At 36.5% G+C, this 24505-nt stretch overlaps 1 protein-coding gene across 5 annotated transcripts in view; it reads left to right on the forward strand.

Annotated features, from left to right (window-relative positions):
- DTNA (dystrobrevin alpha) overlaps positions 1-24505 on the forward strand; it is a 366392-nt gene that overhangs the window by 40922 nt on the left and 300965 nt on the right. The window lies entirely within an intron of this gene.

Raw genomic sequence — 24505 nt, forward strand, 5'->3', positions numbered from 1 at the left:
GATAACCTAAAGATGTATCTTCCCAAGTTCCATTATGGGTGTTTCATTGGGCTGAATCAAATTCACAAGTAAACATGGATGTACTAATATCGTTCCAATATGGTACCCAGAAAAATTAAGTATCTCTATATATTCTGGTCTCCTTTTATTTCTGTCGAAAGAGTTTGAGAGTCTACTTCAAGAAGTCCTTAATGTTTCATGTTTGGTTTGTTTATATATATTTTATATATTTCTTGCACTACTTAAGGGATTTATTTTACTTTTATATTTTGATTGATTATTTCTGGTGTAAAGCTATCAGTTTGTTTGTTTGTTTGTTTGTTTACATTTATCTTTAGATAGAGTGGGGAGGATGCAAGGGGGGCGGGGACAAACTACAACCAAGGTATGTGCCCTTTGCGGGAACTGAACCCAGGACTCTCCAGTACATAGGCCGACACTCTAACAGCTGAACCAAATCGGCCAGGGCAAAGCTATTGATTTTTAAAATACTGATCTTACTTTCTCATTAGTTCTAATTGTTTGATATTTGACTGTCTTGGATATTTCTGTCAACCATATTACCTGTAAACAAACATTTTAAAAATGTTTTCTCCCCCTTTTCTAATTGTCTTGGACAGAATTTCCAGTTTAATGTCTAATTGTAGTAATGGTAATAGGCATTTTTGACATTGTCTCCATTTTAATGAGAATTCTTCTAATTTTCATCAGTGAATATAAGCTTTGCTATGGATTTCTTATAAATAAAACTTCCCACAGAAAGTGTCTTCTATTCATAGGTTACAGATTTTGTGTCAGGAATTGGTGTTAGAGTTTATCAAATAGTTTTTCAACAGCTAAAAAATTATTACCATTTTTACCATTGAGAAGTTTCCTCTTTTAATTTATTTATGTTATTTCAATAAGATGTATGTGCTGTTATTAACAAGCTTTACTATTTTGGTAGTCCTGGAATGTTTGATCTCCTAATACATAATTGAACTTCATGTGTTAGTATTATATTTAAAATTCTTATAGTTATTTGCATGATTTATATTATGCTTTTGTTTTCCCTACCACTCTTCATCTGTTCTCGAAACTGCTACCATGCTAGGACACTTTTTCAGTGGTTTAGAAGAGTCTTTCATATAGGGAGTATTTGCTTCTGTAACCTCACCTTCAAAACTGTCGAGATTTATAAAATTTTAAGAATAGATTTTTGTCTGGTTTTCAGCTCTTCCTGTGGATATTGAACTAGTGAAGTTTTCCCCTCAAACACGATTCTAGTTATATTCCATAAGTTTGAATATGTACTGTTCCCATGATGATTAATCTCAACAACCAAAATATGTACCTTTTTTGAAGTGAGCACCACTGAGCACCAGAGACTTAAAACATAGCATAAGGCAAAGCCAGTAAGGCCTCTATTCTGCTGAAGTTTACATTCTAGTAGGAGGAGGTAAGGCAAAAGAAGTAAACACATACATTAATAAGATGATATCAGATGGTGATAAGTGCTAAGAGGGAGACACAGCAGGGAGATATGATGAGGGCCAAGTGATGGCATTGGCTATTTTAAATCAGTGCTCTGAGGAAGGGATAATGATGTTTCAAACTCATGAAAAGACCTAAGAGAAAAGGGCTGCAGACAGAAGGAACAATGTGGTAATTGTTGATGATGACATAATCAAGGAAGAGAGAGAAGAAGGCATGAATAAATCTATTACTATAGTATTACTAACGTCTACTATAGCCTTAATAAATAATAATTAATGTCCAAATTGAAACACAATGGAGTGAGAAAGGAATACTAATAATAATTACTTAGGAAGAATAGCTCTAAACTTGGACCATCAGACAAATCAGGACACAGGGACACCCTCAATTATTTTCCTCTCTTCGTGATCTGTCAGTTGTTAAAGAAAATATTATGATAAATCATCCCATTTATGGTACCCCCATTTCTCCTTGCCTTTTTATAAAGCACCTCCATTTGTTGACTCTTAAAGTTCTTTCTCTTTTATTTTATTTTATTTTATTTGATATTTAGATTTTCAAAATTGCTTTCTCTTTGTTAGCACTCACTTGGTATACCTTGGTCTATCCCTTTGTTTTCAACTTGTAGTTGCTATTTTTCTGAGCATAGCTCTTGTAGGCATCATAGAGATACTTATTCAAACTGAGAAATTCAGATAACTTATTTTGTTTATTCACATTGACTATGACTGTTAACAATTTGGATTCATTTATTTTTTATATTTAGTATACTTTCTTGTTGCTTTTTCTGTGTGCCTCTTTTCTACCTTTAAAAAATTTTGAACAATTAATTTTTATTTTTATTTTTCTCTCTAACAATTCTGAAGTTATATATCCTATTTTAAATCTTCTAATAATTACTCAAAAATTTACAACATACTTTTAAAAATAATAATCTTTTATTAAAGTCTAGAGTGAATCTACCTTCCTCTCCCCCTTCCCATAAAAAGCCTTTGCACACTTTTTCTTTATTTTCCACCCCTTTTACTGGTTCCCAACTATGTGCTGGAGTCGCCTGGAATTATAGTTGCAAGTTATTGTTAATTGTACTGCAGATTCTTCCTCTGTGGGTTGTACTGTAGCCATTTCTTTTATGTCAATGCACTAATCACATTCAAAGTGCCTAAAATTTTAAAATTTAAATGCATCGAGGTAAATTTCTGAGAATTATAACTCGCTTTATAAAGTCTGATATCGTAAACGTGTTTCTTAGTCTTTCTTCACATAGTGTCTTACATTTTTAATAAACATTGCATTCTAATATACTAACATACACTTAACAACAGGAGGGATACATTCTGAGAAATGCATTGTCAGGTGATTTCCTCACAATGTGAACATCATAGAGTCCACTTAAACCTAGATGGGATAGTGTACTGCACACCTAGGCTGTGTGGTACAGCCTGTTGCTCCTAGGCTACAAACCTGTGTAACATGTTACTATGCAAAACAACAAAAGATTAAGTTGAGCACCAGATGAAATGGTGTGATCAAGAGAGGCAGTAAATGTGAGATGTATGAGGCTACTGCTGGTGGAAAACAGCATACAGTTTACCGTAAACATTTTTTTATGAGTAGAAAGAATACACTCTAGAATAATGATTAAAAGTATAGTGTATTAAATGCATAAACCAGTAACATAGTCATTTATTATCATAATTAAATATTATGTACTGTACATAATTATATATGCTATACTTTTATACCGGCTGTGCAGTAGCACTGTTTACAGCAGCATCACCACAAACATGTGAGTGATGCTTTGTGAACCTCATGACTGTACAGCTACATCATCACTAGGTGATAGGAATTTTTCAACTCCATTATAATTTTAAGGGATCACCGTGGTATATGCAATACGGTCAGTAAGTGACCAAAACATCATGATGAGGTGCATGACTGGTAATAGAATTTTCTAACATTTCTTTTTTTTTTTTTCTTCTTCTTTTTTTAATCCTCACCCGAGGATATTTTTCCATTTATCTTCAGGTGGGGGGTGGGGGAAGAGAGAGAAACATCAGTGTGAGAGAGACACATTGACTGGTTGCTTCCCGCACTGTCCGGCAAACCACAACCCAGGTACATGTCCTTGACTGGAATCGAACCTGAAACTCTTTGGTCCATGGGCTGGCACTCTAACTGCTGAGCCAAACCAGCCAGGGCGATTTTTTCTTTTCTTTAAAAATGCTTTTGAGTGTTTATGTGACTTTTTTTTGTGATACTCATATTATTCTCAGAATTACAAATGTTCTCTCTGAAATCATCGTACTTGCTATAATAGCAAGAAAGGGTAAGAGAGTTACTAGAAAATCACAAATACCTTCCATTACCTTCAGAATACATCAGATATGCATATATTGAGTTAACAGTAACGTTAGTATCATGTAAGAATTGCTTAAGCCCCTTACCTGAAGGAGTTTAAAAACCAGCATTTCAAAAACTTAAAAGGACATGGTTTTGCCCTAATAGCCATATGGATTTAGGCAGACAAATTAGCTGGTAATTAGCAAGTTGTTCTTATAGTTCATAGAAGAGAGTTTGACTTCAAGGAAGCAAAAGAGAGAATATCTTTCTTTTATTGTCCTGGAATTTTAAAAAAAAATTGTTCATGTCACTCTGCTATTATAAAAGCAGCTAGCTGACTTACATTATCTCTGTACCAGAAACTCAACAAAGCACCTATATCCTCTTTAGTCCTTCCCTCCCATATCATTTGCTGTTCAACAAAAGAGAACATTTTAGCTCCGATATACTTGAACACTGTTATGCAAGCATTAGGAATGTTATTGCTATAGCACAGAGAAGAGGGTGAGTTGGTATATGGGTTTTTATTTATTTAATTTAGTAAATGGGTAATACATATTTCTCAAGTGCAATTGAAAAAGAAACCCAAATAAAATAATAGCCATACTTTATTATATGACAAAAACTTGATGTTTACATATAAACGAGCAATACATACAGAAGATGTGTTTATAGCAAATACTAGGATTTGAGAGAAACTTGTTGATTTTCACATAATGCATCAAAAGTAATTTGAAGAAAATATAGGGTGTATCAAAAATGTGTACACAGTTTTGAATAATTATAAAGCCAGTGTTCATTAAAATACATTTCCTTTCCAAGGTATAATAGAATTACAGATACCTTGTATACAATTTTGGTACATCCTGTACATATGTAAAACTCCTTATTACTCAGGAATATTTTTATTTGGTAATATTTATAACTTTAATAAAAGTTACCTCTGAATCAGTAATGAAAACTATTTGACCAATTTTCTTGCCTGTGATTATGAAAGACTTTACTCATGACATTTTATTACCCTATTGTACCAAGGATGCAACTCAGAATCATTTTCAACAAGCTGTAACCACTATCAATCGAACTGATGTCACACAGGGTGAAAGCTTTTTGCTATGAATTTACTTTGATTAATATAATTAATGAGTAGCACCAGGAAAAGAGAATTTGGTAGGGCTAAGATTGAATGATGACGTATTTAATACCTGGGATTGAATGAGGCTAGAGCCAGGTAAAAGTAAAAATCACTGGCAGCAATAATGCCTGAAAAGAACTTTCTATTGTTGGAAGCTTGTTTCTTGGGATTTTAGGATATAATAAGTAAAGAGATGACATAGATAGGGCTCGTGATGAAAAGATGAGCAGATTGCATTACAAATGTCTAGTGTTTAATTAAGAGCAAGAAGGAAGAACACAAATGGAAGAAAGATGTGAATGAAAGAGAAGAGATGTGGGTTTTTGTTTTTGTTTTTGTTTTTTAATCCTCACCCGAGGATATTTTGCCATTTATTTTCAGACAGAGTGGGAAGGGGTGGGGAGAAACATCGTGAGAGAGACACATCGACTGGTTGCCTCCCTCACGACCCCAAGTAGGGCCGGGGACTGAACTGCAACTGAGGTATGTGTCCTTGACCAGAATCAAACCCATGACTCTTAGGTTCACAGGCTGACACTCTAATTGCTGAACCGGCCAGGGCTGTGTTTGGTTTGTCAAGGAGAGCTTTGGCCGGATAGAAAAAGAGAATGTTTTGGAGATTTGGGGAAGTAACTGCCCTCCATGCAATATTGAGAATGGTAGCTATACTATTTTATATGGGTTTAAAACCATTTAAACATAATGCTATCTGGCATTTTTTAAGAGACTATAAAAATTATTCTTAATTACTACTTTAACTGACAGATTTTGTGTATACAGATAGAAGTGTATACATTACCTGAACTACATGAAAACTTAGTTATGTGTGGGTATACTATAGGATTGTTTCTAACCCCAGTAGATTTTAAAATGTACTTACATGTCCTCAGAAATTCAGAAGTAAAAAACTAACAGGTGCTCTGTCCTGCCTGGCCTGTTTTGCTCAATGGTTAGAGCATGGGCCTGCGGTCCCGGGAGTCCCCGTTCGGTTCCCGCTAAGGGCATGTACCTCAGTTGAGGTTTGTCTCCGCCCCAGTTGGGGTCATGTGGGTGGCAGCCACTCGATGTGTCTCTCTCACATGGATGTTTCTCTCTCTCCCTTCCTTCCTCTCTCTCCCTTCCTTCCTCTCTCCCTCCTGCTCTATCTGAAGATAAATGCAAAATGTCCTCAGGTGAGGATAAAATAAATAAATAAAAAATAAAAACTAATAGGTGTTTTGGTTCACTTATGTTAGGAGGTTAACAATGTTCATGCCACTGGAAGATGTGGGTGAGTGTTTCATTGCAGATGCTCTCTTCCATGTGATTTAAGAAGAACTTGTGCAAAGAAGTCATTTATATTTTTATACAAATTAATTGTACATTCCTGCCAGTGTGGCTCAGTGGTTGAGCATGGACCCATGCACTAAGAGGTTGCCAGTTCAATTCCCGGTCAGGGCACATGCCCACATTGTGGGCCCGATTCCCAGTGGGGGGCATGCAGGAGGGGGCCAATTGATGTTCTCTCTCATCAATGTTCCTCTCTCTCTCCTTCTTTCTTCCTGTCTCTCTAAAAATCAATCAAGAAAAAAATAATTGTACAAATAGTAAATGTTCTTTTTCTGTTCATTGGAAAGTATAGAAAAAGTATGAAAGATGTAGAGGTAAAAGCACGTATAATCCTAAATCGAGATAAACTCAGGTATTGTTTTGGCATATTTTCTTCCAGGCATTTTTTCAGAGCACTTTTACATGTCTTCGATCATTCTTTATAAATATTTCTATGTCCTAAATATTTCCATAACCTTTATTTAATTACTTTTCCATTATATGCAAATATGTATAAATATAATTTTAAATTAATATTTGATAGTACCTTATGTGTATATAGCATATTCTAGTAATATATATATTTTAGTATTCTGTATCCTTCCTGTGTTAAGTATTTAAATTTCCAATTAAACTTCCACTTTAGAGAATAGACTTAAGTACTACAACAAAGAGTCCCCAAAGTACAGTGATTTACCAAGTAGGATATTCATTTCTCTTCCTCATGTAATAATCCAGGGATAACTAAGCTGTCTTGGGCTTCTGCCATTCTCAACATGTAGTGTTTATTTGTGGGCTAAAGATGTCTGGCCATCTCTCAGCTTGGAGTAGGGAGAAAGGGGTGGGGAGCACCTACACAATTATTTTAAGGACACACATCACTTTTGCCCACATTACATTGATAGAATTCAGGTGGTCAAGCTTGGCTCTAAGGAACGTTGAATTTTATGCTGATCACCTAGGCATCTACATAAATTATATTAGAGTGAAAGAAAGAGATAAAAAATATATTGGGAGACAACTAGCAGTTGATTTCACTTTCAAATAGGATGTTGTGGGAATATACGTAAATTCAAGAAATAGAAGCCAAATAAAACTGATGTTATTTTGAATATCCTCTTACAATTAAATCACTAAAATTCGTGAAACAAAATGTCTAAAATGGATTCTATCTTATGATTTGGGTAGTTACTTAAAACTGGTATTGATTTTTGCCTTAATTAATTACGGAATTGTTGCCTATTCCTCTGAATGGACTTCTACATTTGATTCTAGTTTTCTAAAGTTAAACTGAAAAATAAAAGGCATCTTAAATACCTGCTGGAAATTCTATGAGCTACAAAGGCAATAGCAGTTCACTGACTTGTTAAGTTAGAAAAATTAGAGGCAACCTGCATTTACAAGTTCCTTTCAAACAATCTAATGAAAGGTCAAGAATAAGAGGTTCCAGATAGCTCAGTTCATGTGATTACCGCTGCCATCATGCTTGGGATTTCATTTATGTTAACAGAGCTACTGGTTTTGTGTTTGTTTGTTTGTTTGTTTGTTTGGCCTATGGAAGCAGTCATATTGTTTGCTGCATGGTCTTAATTTGTTAACTGCTAGCAATAGCTGTATCATGTATTGTCCATAAGCATATATCTTTTATCTTTTAGGGCAGGGCTTTTAAAGATATAAACCTCTGAATAAAGAGATTTAAGAATGCCATGAGCCCGGCTGGTGTGGCTCAGTGGTTGAGCATTGTTCCATGCACCAAGAGGTCACCGGTTTGATTCTTGGTCAGGGCACATGCCCAGGTTGTGGGCCCAATCCCCAGTGGGAGGCATGCAGGAGGTGGCCAATCGATGTTCTCTCTCATTGATGTTTCTCTCTCTCTCTCTCTCCCTTCCTCTCTCTCTAAAAATCAATACGGAAAAGAGAGAGAAGAAAGAAAGAAAGAAAGAAAGAAAGAAAGAAAGAAAGAAAGAAAGAAAGAAAGCAAGCAAGCCATGAATTGGAATGTGTTATCTTAATATTTATTCAATGACAACATATAAACTCAAAACAAAATAATGACATCTAACTTTATATGTTTTTCAAAATGTTTTTTCTATTCAATTTATTTTTTGACAGTTTACCATTAATTGTTAATTGTTGCTAAATGTTTTCAGAACTTATCAATATAGACACTCTATGAATCCTAAATCAAGTATAAATCTGATAAATATTGCTCTGATTGCTAAGAATTAGTTATAGAAATTATGTGTATTAATATTAAATTACTTTAAACTTTACACTTAATGAATCACCTTTATTGAAAATAATAATACATAAAAATTATAATATCCAAAAAATGTAGAATATCTAATTGCTATATTTTTCACTTATTTCTTCCTTCATTACATGAATAATTTGACAGAGTTTGTGTAATAAAAAGGATATAATAAAAATAATTTTTTAAAAATATTCTGAACAGAAAAACATAGAAGTTGAGGGAAAAAAGAGAATTAGAGCACAAACATGCTCCATATGGTTGAAATTAACATTTGTTTATGAGCGTTTTGTTGGCCACAGTGAAAAAAGAAACTATCATTTATATGATTTTCATTTACAGAATTTACAAAATATACTGAATCTCCATAGGAGGAAAAGTTTTACTCCTGCAACATAGTTTATTGGGGATTTGGGACACTCAGATACAGTAGATGCACAGCAGTTTTATAAGAAAAATATCTGGTATTATTTTTCAATAATATTTAAGGTCATGGCCTCAAAGCATGGAACTAAATTACAGAAGGTCTGTGAGAATCCAAGATGATATGATCCAGGGATAACCTCTTCTGACAGTTTAATCCATGGGGAAATATAAATCATTTAAGCAAAATCTAAATTCTCCAGGAAAAAACAGACTTAATAGTCTTTATATTATTATCCATAAGTACTGCTACTCTAAGCCAGTCATATGATGCATTGAACAACCAGGAGTTTGAGGTTTTCTTATGGCCACTGTACATCTTTGACATATCAAACAGTTTCATTAACCAGATTCTCCTTTAAGGCAGGGCCCTCATCATGCCCAGTAGCTCTTCTGCAGCCAGAACATACCTGAGTACCTATTAAACCAACTCAGGTGTGGTGGTTGGATTCAATGAGATTAACATGCTTGTTGGTTGTGAAAAAGAGATTACATGGTAAAACATAATATCCTCCAGTGTTGAGAACCAAATGAGATTTTAAAATGTTAATCCTTTTTCTGTCCCAAAACACCATAAAACTATCTCCATAGAAAGTTTACTTTTGAAAACAAAATCTTACCTATGTCAAACACAACACAGTTTTAGAAGTAATGATACCAATGTGGTAAACATTTATTTGATTTTGTTTTAAGCTCTTTTACTTCATGACTTTTTGTCATGTATTCAAATTTAAACCTTATAAAAAGATATATATTTACAAGGACCATATATTATATGAACTAGCAGGATTTCACAGAGTGTAACGTTAGCATTTAAAATACAGATATTAAAAATATCTTTGATAATCCATTCATCAAACATATTCTGAGCAACTACTATATGCCACAGTAAACACTCTATCCTATTCGAGTCATCAAAATTTTGTTCTAGTGGAAGATAACAAATCAAACAAGTAAACAAAACATGTAAAAAGACACACAAACACACATATTCAGGTACTTACAGATAGATAAAAATTATGTTTTTTTAAAAGCAAGTAATTGGATAGAGAGTAACCACAGACACTGTTTAGATGAAGTAGTTAGAAAAAGCTTTTCAGAGTAAGAACATGAATAAAAAGTAGGAACAAATTTGAATTTGTGGAGCAAGAGTACAGTTGGTTCCTGAACAACGCGGATTTGAACTGCTTAGGGTTCACCTATATGTGGATTTTTTTTTTTTGCAATAAATAATTTCACATCTGTAGATTCAACCAAGGGCTGATGGAAAACAGTATTTTCACATTCCCAACCTTGGATTACCAGCAGGGAATCAGTATTCTCAATGTGATGCTGGGAATTTGCAGTTGGGAATCTGCAGTTGGGAATCTGAAAATACTGTTTTCGATCCCTGCTTGGTTGAATCCATGAATGTAAAGTGCTGACTATACTTAAGTTTGGGGGGAGTCAAAAGTTATAGGCAGACTTTCTGTTATTCTGACATCTGCACCTCTAACACCCACATTAAGAGTCAACTGTATTCACCAGGGAATTCTACTGGCAAGAGTTTTTGAAACAAAAAAATGCTTGCCTTTTTTTTTCAAGAAACCAAAAGAAGACCTGTGTCAACAGGCAGAGTGAACAAGAAGAAAAAGTAAAAGTAACCGACTGAAGAGTGAGAGGACCAAGAGCAAGTTGAGGTAAGACCTCACAGGCGTGGTGAGACATTTGAATATTTTTCTAAAGTGATGAAAAGCTACTGAAGAATTTGGAGCAGATGATTGGCATGATCTGTTTTATATTTTTAAAAGCTCACTCCAGTCATTGGGTGATAATGGATTTTAGGTTAGGGATGGGGGTGGGAGCTGAAGAATGAGGGCAAAAGTGGAGGCCAATTAAAAGGCTATTTTAATGAAAGATGATAGTAACTTAGCCTTCAGTTGGAGTAATGGAGGTGTTAAAAAAAAAAGTGGTTGAATTCTTTTTTTTTTTTTTTTTATCCTCACCCGAGGACATTTTTCCATTTTTTACTCAGATAGAGCAGGAAGGAGAGAGAGGAAGAGAGAGAAACATCGATGTGAAAGGGACACATCGAGTGGCCGCCACCCACACGACCCAACCAGGGCCGGGGACAAACTGCAACCGAGGTACGTGCCCTTAGCGGGAACCGAACCCGGGTCTCTGTGGACCGCAGGCTGACGCTCTAACCGCTGAGCCAAACCGGCCAGGGCAAAAGTGGTTGAATTCTAAATGCATTTTGAATATAATAACATTATTTGCTGGTGAATAGGACATAGGACGTACATGTAAGAAAGAAAAGTCAAATATTGCTTAAAGCATAAGTAATTAGATGGTTTTCTAAGCTGAAAAACTGTGGGATGTGACACCAGAGGAATGGTGGCATGAGAGATCCCCTTGGTCTCTCCCCTTGAAGTTTCAATATTTTGAACAGTTATAATTCAACAAAGAAAGGGAGAAAGGAACAGAGAGCCTAGTCAAACAAATAGTTGATGAGAACTTCCCAAACCTATGGAAAGAGCTAAATGCTCAAATCCAAGAAGCAAACTAAACACCTAATTACCTCAAGCCAATAAGGCCCTCTTCAAGGCACACTGTATTAAAATTGTCAAAATTAATGACAAAGAAAGAATTCTCAAGGCAGGCAGGGGAAAAAAGAAAGTAGTCTATAAAGGAAAGTTCATTGCATTATCATCGAACTTCTCAGCAGAAACTACAATCTAGAAGAGAGTGGAATATTCAAACTACCGATAGAGAGGAATTACCAGCCAAGAATAATGTGTTCAGTAAAGTTATCCTTTAGGTATGAAGGAGAAATAAAGACTTTTCCAGATACACAGAAGCTGAGGGAATTTATCAGCGGAATACCTCCATTGCAAAAAACACTCAAGGGGGTTATTCTACCTAAAAAAAAGAACAAAAACTCACAAAACTACGAGTAAGATCACCAACAAACTCACAGCATAAGTAGGAATAATTTGTGACAACAAAAACATAAAAAAGGAGGGGTAAAGGTCTGAATTTGCAAAGGGGGATGGAGATTAGATGCATTCAAAAGAAAAAGGACTACTGTATATATCAAATTTTCTTTTTCATAAACCTAATGGTAACCATGCATACACACACACACAAAAACAAAAACAAAAAAAACTGAGGTGCATAACTTATAAAAAGAAAAAACAGAAGGGAAAAGTATGGAATATAACCAAACAAAAACAACAGACAGGCCCAGCCCATGTAGCTTACTGGATTTAGTGTTGTCCCATGGACGGAGAGGTCCTGGTTCCATTCCTGGTCAGGGCACATGCCTGGGTTATGGACTCAGTCCCCTTTGGGGGGTGTGCAGGAGGCAGCCAATCGATGTTTCTCTCTCATGTCTATGTTTCTGTCTCTCTCTAAAAAATCAATAAAAACATATTTAAAAACGAAAAACAGGAACACAAAGGAAAGGAACCAATGGAGGCACAGAGCTACCAGAAAACAAAAGATAAAATCGCTATAGGAAATCCTCATACATCCATAATTACCCTAAATGTAAATGGACTGAATTCAATAAAAAGGCACAGAGTAGCAGATTGGATCAAAAAAACAAACCCAACCATATGCTGCCTTCAGGAGACACATCTAAGCTGCAAAGACAAACATAGACTCAAAGTGAAAGAGTGGAAAGTGATTCTCTAAACAAATAGTATCCACAGAAAAGCAGTTGTACCATCCTTATATGTAACAAAGTAGATTTCAAGATAACAAAGGTAGCAAGAGACAATGATAAGGGGGGCACTATATCAAGAAGACATAACACTTCTCAATACATATGCACCCAATCAGGGAGCAGCCAAATATACAAAATGTTTGTAGATGTTTCTCCTTTTACCCCAGATATCCTCCTCCCTATCTCACCCTCCCCGCCCAAGCATTATTGTTTATGTCCATTGGTTACGCATACATGCATATAAGTTCTTTGGTTTATCTCATCCCTCCCCCTGGCCCTCCTCCTCTGAAGTTTGTTAGTCCGAACCATACTCCTTTCTATGTCGCTGGGTCTATTTTGTCCTTACGTCTTACAGAACTAGAAAAGGAAGAATGAAAGCAGCCCAATGTCATCAAAAGAAAAGAAAAATTAAACACTAGAGCAGAATTGAACAAAACAGAGAACAAAAAGACTATACAAAAAATGAATACAACAAAGAGCTGGTTCTTTGAAAAGATTAATAAAATTGACAAACTCCTGGCTAGAAAGAAGACAAAAGACTCAAATAAAATAAAAAATGAAAGAGGGAAGTTACCACAGATATCACAGAAATGCAAAGGATTATACTAGAATACTATGAAAGACTACATGCCACCATATTCAGTAATCTAAAAAAAATAGTTAAGTTCCTAGAAACATGTAACCTTCCTAGACTGAATCATGAGGAACTGGAAAATCTAAATAGACCAATAAACAGTGAGGAAATTGAAACAATCATCAAAAACCTTCCAAAAAAAAATAAAAGTCCAGGACCAGATGGGCTCACTTGTGAATTCTACCAATCATTCAAAGAAGATTTGATACCTATCCTTCTCAAAGTCTTCCAAAAAAACATGAAGAAGAGGCAATACTTCCTAATATTTTGTGAGGCTAACATAACCCTGGCACCAAAATCTGGCAAGGACAACACAAGAAAAGAAAACTACAGACCAATATCTCTGATTAATACAGATGAAAAATCCTAAACTAAATACTAGCAAATCGAATACAACATTACATTAAAAAAATAATACATCATAATCAAGGGTTCATTCCAACTGCTTGAGGATGATCCAACAAATGCAAATCAATCAATGTAATACACCACATTAACAAAACGAAGGATAAAAATCATATGATCTTTATCAGTAGATGCAGAAAAAACATTCGATAAGAGTGGCCAAGACATGGAAACAACCAGTGTTGTTTGATAGATGATCGGATAAAGATGTGGTACAAGCCCTGGCCAGTTTGGCTCAGCGGTTAGAGCGTCGGCCTGCAGTCCGGAGAGACCCGGGTTTGGTTCCCGCTAAGGGCACGTACTTTGGTTGCAGTTTGTCCCCGGCCCTGGTTGGTCGTGCGGGTGGCAGCCACTCGATGTGTCCCTTCACATCGATGTTTCTCTCTCTCTCCCTTCCTCTCTCTCCCTCCCACTCTATCTATACAAAAAATGGAAAAATATCCTCGGGTGAGGATTAAAAAAAAAAAAAAAAGATGAATACATTTTTCGGTTGCAGTTTGCCCCGGCCCCGGTTGGCCGTGTGGGTGGCAGCCACTCGATGTGTCCCTTCACATCGATGTTTCTCTCTCTCTCTCCCTTCCTCTCTCTCCCTCCCACTCTATCTGTACAAAAAATGGAAAAATATCCTCGGGTGAGGATTAAAAGATGTGGTACATATATGCATTAGAATTCTACTCCACCATAAAAAAAGGTGAAATACTGCTATTTGTGACAAGGTTGGACCTTAAGGATATCATGCTAAGTGAAATAAGTCAGAAGAAGCTAAGAACCTCATAATTTCACTCATATGTAAGATATAAAACTGAAACTCATAGACACAGACAACAGTATGGTGGTTACCAGTGGGAAGGGGGTTTGGGGTAATAAAGGGTAAAGGGGACCAAATGTATGGTGACAGAAGATGATTTGACTTTGGGTGGTGGGCACACAATGATACAGATCATGTATCATAGAAATGTACACTTGAAACCTATGTAATCTTATTCACTAATGTCACCCCAAAAAATTAATTTTTTTAAAAAAGGAAAACAGTCCTGGTCGATTTGGCTTAGCAGTTAGAGCATCAGCCCATGGACCAAAGAGTTGCAGGTTCAACTCTGGTCAAGGGTGTGTACCTCAGTTGCGGTTCCATCCCCGGCTCTGGTCAGGGTCGTGTGGGAGGCAACCAATTGATGTATCTCTCACATCTATATTTCTTTCTCTGTCTCTCTTGCTCCCCCCTCCCACTCTATCTGAAGACAATTGGAAAATATCCTTAAGTGAGGATTTTAAAAAAAGGAAAAACAAAAACCTGTGAGATAGAGGAAACTTAAATGTCCATTATTAAGTGAAAGAAGCCAATCTTGAAAGATTACATATATAATTCCAACTATATGACATTCTGGAAAAGGCAAAACAATGGAGATAGTAAAAAGATCAGTGGTTGCCAGAGTTGGATGTGGGAAGAGGATAAATAGGTAGAGCACAAAAAACTTTTGGGGCAGTGAAAAGAACTCTGAGATATTATAATGATGAGTATGTGTCATTACACATTTGTCCAAACCCAATGAATGTGCAACACCAAGAGTAAACATAGTGTAAATTATAGACTTTGAGTGATTATTATGTGTCAATATAGATACACCAGTTTAAACAAATGTACCACTCTTGTGGGGGATGTTGATAATGGGGGAGGCTATGCATGTGTGGGGGCAGGATGTATATTGGGATATTTCTGTATCTTCCCCTCAGTTTTGCTATGAACCTAAAACAGCTTTAAAGTAATAGTCTTAATTTAAGTTAAAAAAAATAAACACAGATTACCCAACAGAAATCATATTCAATAAAGGTTTACTGCACACTAAACAAGCAACAAAAACAAATGTGGGGAAAGCTGGATGGTGGGAGAGTGTGGAATCAATAGTATAATTTTTAACATCATAAATTATAACAACCTATCCAAAGGTGGTACTGCCTCAGCAGTTGTATATACAAACTGCATTTTAGGGGAATGGGGTATATGGCTTGAGTTATAATTTTGAGGAAAATCTGCCTTTAGATGCTGTTTAAAGGTGGGGCACTGGATGAGATAATCTACTGAGTGGATGTGCTTAGAGAAGAGAAGGAAGCTGAGTAGGCAATTCCTGGACACTCCAACACTTGGATGTCATGATCAGGAGAGTCATTCAGCAGGAGAGTCTGAGAAGCCAAGTAAGTGGAGTAGAAGGGTACCCAAGTGAAGCATGGGTTTCATAAATGAGGAAGTGTGTCAGTTGCTACTGAAAGGTTGGGTGTGATGAAAATGGAAATTTAACCATTGAATTTGGGACTATGAAATTTACTGACACTGTTAGTAACTGTCTCCGGTCTATGGCCATACCACCCTGGACACGCACAATTTCGTCTGATCTCAGAAGCTAAGTAGGGTCGGGCCTGATTAGTACTTGTATGGGAACTGTCTCTGTAGAGTGGTTGAGATGGAAGTATGATTAGAGTGAATTAGAGCGAAAATGGGAAAGAAAAGAGACAGCACATTTGAGGTCGTTCTATAAAAAATGGAACACGATATAACAATAGCTGGAAGAAGATGCAGAATTGAGAATTTTATTTTATTTTTAAGGTAAAGATATCATAGTATGTTTCTTTGTAGAAATGATCCAACAGAGAAGAGGAAATTAATTAAAAAGGGAATAATTGTTAGAATAAAATTCTTGAGGCAAGAAAGGATGGGACCTGTGAGTGTGTGGATGCTTCAGCTTGAGGTAGTAATTCTGACAGTGTATCTACTATAATGGCCAAAGAAGCAAATTTTATAGCTACAGATGAAGCTTTGGTAGATTTGGTGGTAAGAGAATGAGAATGTTCTTTTCCAGTTGTTTTCATTATTTCAATGAAATAAAAAGAAAATCACTAGTTGGCAGAGTGGAATGGGGAGAGTGTAGAAGATTTGAGGAGAAAGGAGATGGTGTTAAATAAAGCCTTCATGCATGGAGATGAGAATTGACCAGAGAAAAGAATCAAGATTTTCTAGGCAGTATTGAAAATTCACTTATAATTGTGAATACAGGAGAATAAGCCAAAGCTAAAATCTTTAGCAAAGGAAGGAAGTGACTAGAGCAATAGATAATTGTATCAGGACAGGTGTTAGGTGCTATGATCTTTTGGCACAAACAAACACAAAGGATCTGGGTGAGTTAATTTATTGTTTGTTTTTTAAAGAGGAAAGGAAAAGGGACTAGAAGATGCAATAAGATGGATATTTATTGAAGTCTTGGCCCAGCATAGAGAGATGTGTTCTCAAAGGACAATCATTTTAGTTAGTGCAAGAATATGATGAGAACATTCATGAAAGAGATTGAGAATACAGAGGATTTTGCAGATGATTGACACAAAGGAAGAGTCTATGGTTCATTGAGCAGTAAGAGATAAGGTCAGAAAAAGTAGAGAAAATAGAAATGGAGAAGAGGGCCGTGGACTTCTGGTGGTAAGTAAAGTGAAGGGTTGTAAGTTATAATGGATAAAGTCCTGCCAGTCAACTAGGGGTGGAGGATAAGCAATTCTAATTAATGCCTTCTTCTTGGGACTAGTAAACCATAGGACATTTGTGGCTTGGGGCATAGAGAGAAGCCAGGGACAGAGGAAGGAGCAGAGGAGAGTGGTAGTCTCACAGGAGCAGACAGAAATCTGTGGGCCTCCCCTTCAGTCCATCTGTAGACAGTGTCTTCTTTTGGCTGGAGGTGAAGGGGAAGAGAACATACCAGGAACATGGAGCAAATTATTTCATTTTTTTTTCCACCAATGACTTCTGTCCATTCCTTTGCCTTATATTTTAGAAAGTGTCTTCTGAGTCTCCAAATCTAAAACTCCACAAATTCACTTTTGTGCACTTTTGTCATTGTAACGTACCACTGAGAACCCATTGTTCAACACAGAACAATGGTCCAATTTAGAATTGCTTTAGTGATATATTGTTAAAGAATTCCATTTCTCTGAATTGAACCTCATGGACTTCGTTGGTAATTGGGCAGACAGGAATCTCTACCGTGGCAACACATGCCAAAGATTATTTTTCTTCTTTCTGAACTGAGCACTTTTTTGGTTGTATGCCTACTGATTAATGCCTACATAACAGCTCACTTCTGACAGAGGACAATCTACATTGCCAAAGTGTTTCACTTACCCACTAATTGAGGCACAGGTAGAATTTGAGGTGTTCATGAATCACTACTTGATTCAATTACTGATTCATTTCAGCTTCTGAAGAAATGTCCAGAGACTGTGGGAATTCTGCTTCTCTTCCATAAAAAGTGCCAAACTGAGAATTGGGGGTGGAGAGGTACTGTCACTTAAATGAGTGTTAATAGACTTTGTAGGTTTATATATCTCTATTACTTTTTAAAAATTAAAAATGGAAAAATGGACACAGGATCACCAACTATTTTAAAAAAAACTAACACCTATTTTCACCATTATTTCATTAAAGAATTAGTATTTCACACTTTAAAAGGTGACTATATTTCAAGTTGTGAGAAACATATAACATTGTACTCATTTTTTTTTCTTTATATAATGTACTAATGAAAATCTCAGCTGGACCTACAACAAGCTATAGACTAAAGTTAAGGAAACCAAATTAGCTGACCTCTGAGCCCTTAAAACCATGATATCCATGATAATATTATTTAGTGGTATACAAAATTGTGTCTGTGGTTCTCTTTTACTCAGTCTATTTTATTAAACCCATTTAGACCTACAATAAAATTTCCATAAATGATATTAAAATCTATATCTCAATGTATCTTTTATATTTATGATGCTGCAGTACCTTCGAGTATTGCTATAAGATCCGATACAGCTAGCTTCTCAGGCTGTCCATATAAATGTTTTGTTTTTTGTAATCCTCACCCAAGGATATTTTTCCATTTATCTTCAGATAGAATGGGAGGGAGAGAGAGAGAGAGAAACGTTGATGTGAGATACATAAACTTGTTGCCTCCCGCACGACCCCAACCAGGGCCAGGAACTGAACTGCAACTGAGATACATGCCATTGGCCAGAATCAAACCTGCAACTCATTGGTCTGCGGGATGACGCTCTAACCACTGAACAAAACTGGCCACGACCAATATAAATGTATTTTTAAAAATAGGGTACAGCCCTGGCCAGTTTGGCTCAGCGGTTAGAGCGTCGGCCTGCGGTCCAGAGAGACCCGGGTTCGGTTCCCGCTAAGGGCACGTACTTCGGTTGCAGTTTGTCCCCGGCCCTGGTTGGTCGTGCGGGTGGCAGCCACTCAATGTGTCCCTTCACGTCGATGTTTCTCTCTCTCTCTCTCCCTTCCTCTCTCTCCCTCCCACTCTATCTGTACAAAAAATGGAAAAATGTCCTCGGGTGAGGATAAAAAAATAAATAAATAAATAAAAATAGGGTACAGAATGACAAACCTCAGAAGAGGGGGTGGGGGAAGAGATAAACCACAGAACTTATATACATGTATGCATAACCAATGGACATAGACAACAAAGCTGGGGATGGGACAGGTGGGGGATGGGGAGGAGGATGTCAATGGGGGGAAAAGGAGAAACATCTGTAACAAAAATAAATTAATAAAAACAAAAAACAAAATAAAAACAAAAATATTATAATTTGATAAAAACCCTATAGTGATATTATTGAAAGAAAATGGCAAACAAAAAATGTATAACTTGTTACCTTAAGTTTAGTATTTTTCTTGAGCTGTTTCTATTTTTGTGAATAGGTTTACCTATTGCATGTTGTAACCATAGTGCATATGATAACATGTATTACTATAAGGTATATTCATAAAAAAATAGGCAATTCACTGTCATAGATTCTTGGGTCCATAAAATACATATGGGTCATTAATATTAACCCTATCAGTTGGACACTTGAGTCTTTTTTATAGCCTTATCTTGACAATGTGTAGTGATGGGAACTTCACTATTTTTCCATGAAATCCATTTGATTATCTGCCACCTTTAAAGTTAACTTTATTTTTCATATATATAGCTTCCTATAATCTCCACACATTTATCATTTTTCTGGACTTGAATCACACAGATAAACTCATTGCTTTTCCACATGATGGCTTTTCAACCTCCTCCCAGGTTCTCTACAGGCTCAATATCTTCAGTTTTTATGGTGATCACTCTCATAAGGTTTTCAAGCCCACTCAACAGTCTGGATTCTTTCCATGAAATCTCTTCCAATTTTTCAGTTTGACACTGACTCAACACAGTACTCTGAATGGTTTAACCAGCACTGGATACAATAGAATTAGCACGTTATAATTCTATATATAATAATACAGCATGCAATCTAATTTTCTTTTTTTTTCCCCAAGCATATCACACTGTGGCTTATGTTAATCTTATATCATCTAATATATTCATATATTTTTCATAATTTTTCTATATATAGGCATATTTAATTAAAATTTCACTTGGTGAGATTTAACCCCTCTTTGTAATTTGTCAGTACTATAAAACTCCTTTCTGTGCGTCTATATCTCTCCCAGCTTTGTTCCTTCTACTAACTGAAATTGCTGTCTCCAGTGCTCCCCCTCCCCGGTCCATGGATGAACTGACCATGATGGGTTGAAATGAAAGCATGTGACCTGCCAGAATAGTAGTTCAGTTCTCTGCATTGCCAGAGATTCATTCATCAGTACCATCCAGATGAAGTCCTCCAAACTCTTATCTTTCTGTCAGCATTACTCATGTTATTTACAAATTGTCTAAAATTACCAATCCATGCAAAAAAATTTGTGTTAGGTGCTATGGGCTATTAAAGTGATTTGTGCCCTGGCCGGTTTGGCTCAGCGGTTAGAGCGTCAGCCTGCGGTCCGGAGAGACCCAGGTTCGGTTCCCGCTAGGGGCACGTACCTCGGTTGCAGTTTGTCCCCGGCCCTGGTTGGTCGTGCGGGTGGCAGCCACTCGATGTGTCCCTTTCACATCGATGTTTCCCTCTCTCTCTTCCTCTCTCTCCCTCCCACTCTATCTGTACAAAAAATGGAAAAATGTCCTCGGGTGAGGATAAAGTGATTTGTACATAGATTTATTGGATCCTGGTAAACACTAATAGATCCATCTTTCACCTATAATATATGTCACAATATATATGAAACTACTGATTATAAATCCCATTTTTAATTATTTCATGAAGATAAAATTTAAAATCCAATATGTATTTGTTGACTATATTAATATTTTTAAAATTTTTGTATTGAATTTATTAGGTGGCATTGGTTAATAAAATTGTATAGGTTTCAGGTGTACAATTCTGCAATACATCATCTGTACATTGTATTGTGTGTTCATCACTCTTATAAATAGTTTCCATTTAGATTTTATATATGGACAAACCTGTAAAGATGAAGATAGTTTGCCCAGCTGGTGTGACTCAGTGGTTAAGCATCAACCCATGCACCAAGAGGTTGCTGGTTCGAGTCCCAGTCAGGGCACAAGCCCACATTGTAGGCCTGATCCCCAGTGTGGGACATGCAGGAGGTGACCAATCAATGTTCTGTTTCATTGATGTTTCTATCTCTCTCTACCTGTCTCTCTCTCTCTCTCTCTCTCTCTCTCTCTCTCGCTCTCGCTCTCTCTCTCTCTCATATCAATAAAGAAAAAAAATTATTTTAAAGATGAAGTAAGTTATATCCCTTCCCTAAGGAGCTTACAGAACCTCTGTCAGGCCTTCGGAAATTCAGATTAATCCACTGTGTTTTCCCATCTAGTCACATTAATGAAGCTATTTTGCATTGACTTTTTTCCTTAGCAAACCCTTCCTGCTCCTCATGACTGGCTCTTTCTTAATGAGGTTTCAATAAAGTATCTCATAATCTGCATTGATTTTGAGATTGTGGTCTGTTTCCTAGAGTCAAGAGTGGTCTTTTGATCACTTAAATATGACATAACAAATATTAAAATATGTGTTATTGATTACATTGACCACATTCATTGACTGCTTTATGTTGTAAGTAGTTTTCATGCATTATCTCCTTAGACCCTACAACATCACTTTATCATTCTCCCCATGTCATAAATAATAAAAATGAAACTCAAAATGGTCAAGTGTGCCCAAGGCCATTAGCTTCCAAGGGATAGAGCTAGATTCAAACCTAGGCTGAGTCTAAATTCTAAATTTTTCAAAATATATCTCCCTGCCAATGCAAAGTCTGATATGTGGCCCAGGAATAGCACATGAAATGCAGAGCCATAAACCATACATAATTGCCCTGTAAAATTATAATGACAATAAAGGAATCTAAGGAAGTTGGCTTTAGCAAGCAGTAGAGCAAATATGAATTAAACAGACTAGTACAGCCACTGTGGAAAGCAGTATGGAGTTACCTCAAAAATTTACATGTGGAACTGCCTTATGACCTAGCTATTCCACTTCTGGCAATATATCCAAAGAAACCCAAAACACTAATTCAAAAAATATATATGCACCCCTATAGGCATCGCAGCATTATTTGCAATAGCCAAGATTTGGAAACAGATCAAGTGTCCATCAGTAGATAAGTGGATAAAACAGCTGTGATACATTTACACAGTGAAATACTACTTGGCTGTAAAAAAAAAAAAAAAAAAAGGAAAACTTATCCTTTGTGGCAGCATGGATGCACCTGGAGAGTATTGTGCTGAACGAAATAAGCCAATCAGAGAAAGATAAATAAAATATGATTTTACTTATATGTGAAATCTAATAAACAAAATTAACTAACAAAAAAATTAGAACAACTCTTAGATACAGAGAACTGACCGACAGCTGTCAGAGAGGAAGCGGTAAGGCGACTGGGTGAAAAGGGGATAAAGAAAAACAAAAACAAAAACAAAACCTCACCCTGGCCGGTTTGGCTCAGCGGTTAGAGCGTCGACCTGCGGTCCTGAGAGACCCGGGATCGGTTCCCGCTAAGGGCGCGTACCTCAGTTGCAGTTTGTCCCCGGCCCTGGTCGGTCGTGTGGTGGCAGCCACTCGATGTGTTCCTTTCACATCGATGTTTCTCTCTCTCTCTGTTCCTCTCTCTCCCTCCCACTCTACCTGAACAAAAAAATGAGAAAATGTCCTCGGGTGAGGATTAAAAAAAAAAAAAAAAAAAACAACAACAAAAAAAACGTCATAGACAGACAGTAGTATGGTGATTACCAGAGGAAAGGGGTGGTGGGGGGAAGATGGAGAGGGTAAAGGGGGGATAAATAGTGATGAAAGAAGACTTGATTTGAATTGGAATACACAATACAATATACAGATGATGTATTATAGAATTGTACCCCTGAAATCTATATGATTTTATTAACCAATCTCACCCCAATAAGTTTAATTAAAAATAAATAAACTTCATGGAAAAAATGGTATAAAGTTCTAAATTCAGCTGAAAGTCCATAGAGCACTGTTAGCCCTTCACATTTGTTCTCGGCTAGGAACAAGACCTTGTACTGACCTATGGACTTTGTAGAGTATTGTGTCTGCTCCTGTAACTAATTCTTATGGAGATTAAAGAGCAAATCGTCCAAAAGGAGAACCAGTACACTGCCTTTTGCCTACTGCTGTAGCTACCTGCTTACCACAGTGAATTAGAGTATATGAAATCACCTGTCTGAACCTTAACAAGCCCTGAATGAACATTTATTAATTCAATCATAGTATTGCTGTATTGGTTTTGGAAAATATGGGCAAGAGAGGACAAAAGAATATACCACAAAATAAAAATGTCACACAAATACCGTGCATGTGCGCACACACACACACACACACAAAGAAACACTAGGAAAGTAACACTTGATTCACTAAATACTTGATTCACTTCAAGCTTGTTGGAAAACCAGTAGACACCTGGGAAATCAGAAAGATGAGCCCAGCCAGTGTGGCACAGTGGTTCAGCAATGACTCATGCACCAAGAGGTCACCAGTTCAATTCCTGGTCAGGGTACATGTCCAGGTTGTAGGCCAAATCCCTAGTGGGGGGCATGCAGGAGGCGGTCAGTCAATGTTCTCTCTCATCAATGTTTCTCTCATAGATGATTGCAAAGAGTGACAAGTATGAAAGTGTTAGATTCTTTCACATATGAAGCCAGTAGTTTTGTGAGTACAGGAAAATATTAACTGTGCAGAGAGGAAATGAGAGTACTTCCTTAGAGATTGTACAGATTAGTATTTTCTAGGCACTGACCACAGGGAAACTATCATCAGTGGCACCATTTATAGATACAAGGAGTAGCAGAGGTGGGTATAGTTACTTTGAAAGTTAAGTCTTAAAAGAGGTCTCCCAAAGAGTAACTTTGAACCTAATCTGGTTATTGGAATATTTGGCAAATGTATCAAAATTTGAAAGTGAATGAATGAATTTTTCTTGATGAACTTTGGCCATTAAAAAATTATTTAGAGTAAGTATTATCTGATTTCAAATGTTGTCTTTTGCATCTTTGCCATGTTATTAAAGAAATGGTTCATATCACCCTCTCTACCTTCAAATATCAATATGTTCTCCAGGAAGATGGGTAAATAACTCCAGAAACCTTCTAATAGTATACTTGATCCTTTTTCTGTTATCCTAGTGTGTCTTCTTAGCTGATTTAGGCTAATTGTCTAAAATTTAAGAAAAAGAACTTTCTTCCTTCAATTTTATCATAAACAAGAAGGGTGCATGAATAAATAGGCAGGGTGAGGGAGGAGTTTTCTCAGAAATTCTACCATCTGCATTTTCCAAGTACATACTGTTTTCCAAGAGATTAATGGGCAAAGAGTGCTGCCATAGCCATTAAAAGGTGCATGAAGGTAATTCATTGCTTTATTGTTTTATGGCTTGGGGATCTAAAC

Source organism: Molossus molossus, unplaced genomic scaffold (genome assembly GCF_014108415.1).
Source record: "Molossus molossus isolate mMolMol1 unplaced genomic scaffold, mMolMol1.p scaffold_m16_p_6, whole genome shotgun sequence".
Taxonomy (NCBI): Eukaryota; Metazoa; Chordata; class Mammalia; order Chiroptera; family Molossidae; genus Molossus; species Molossus molossus.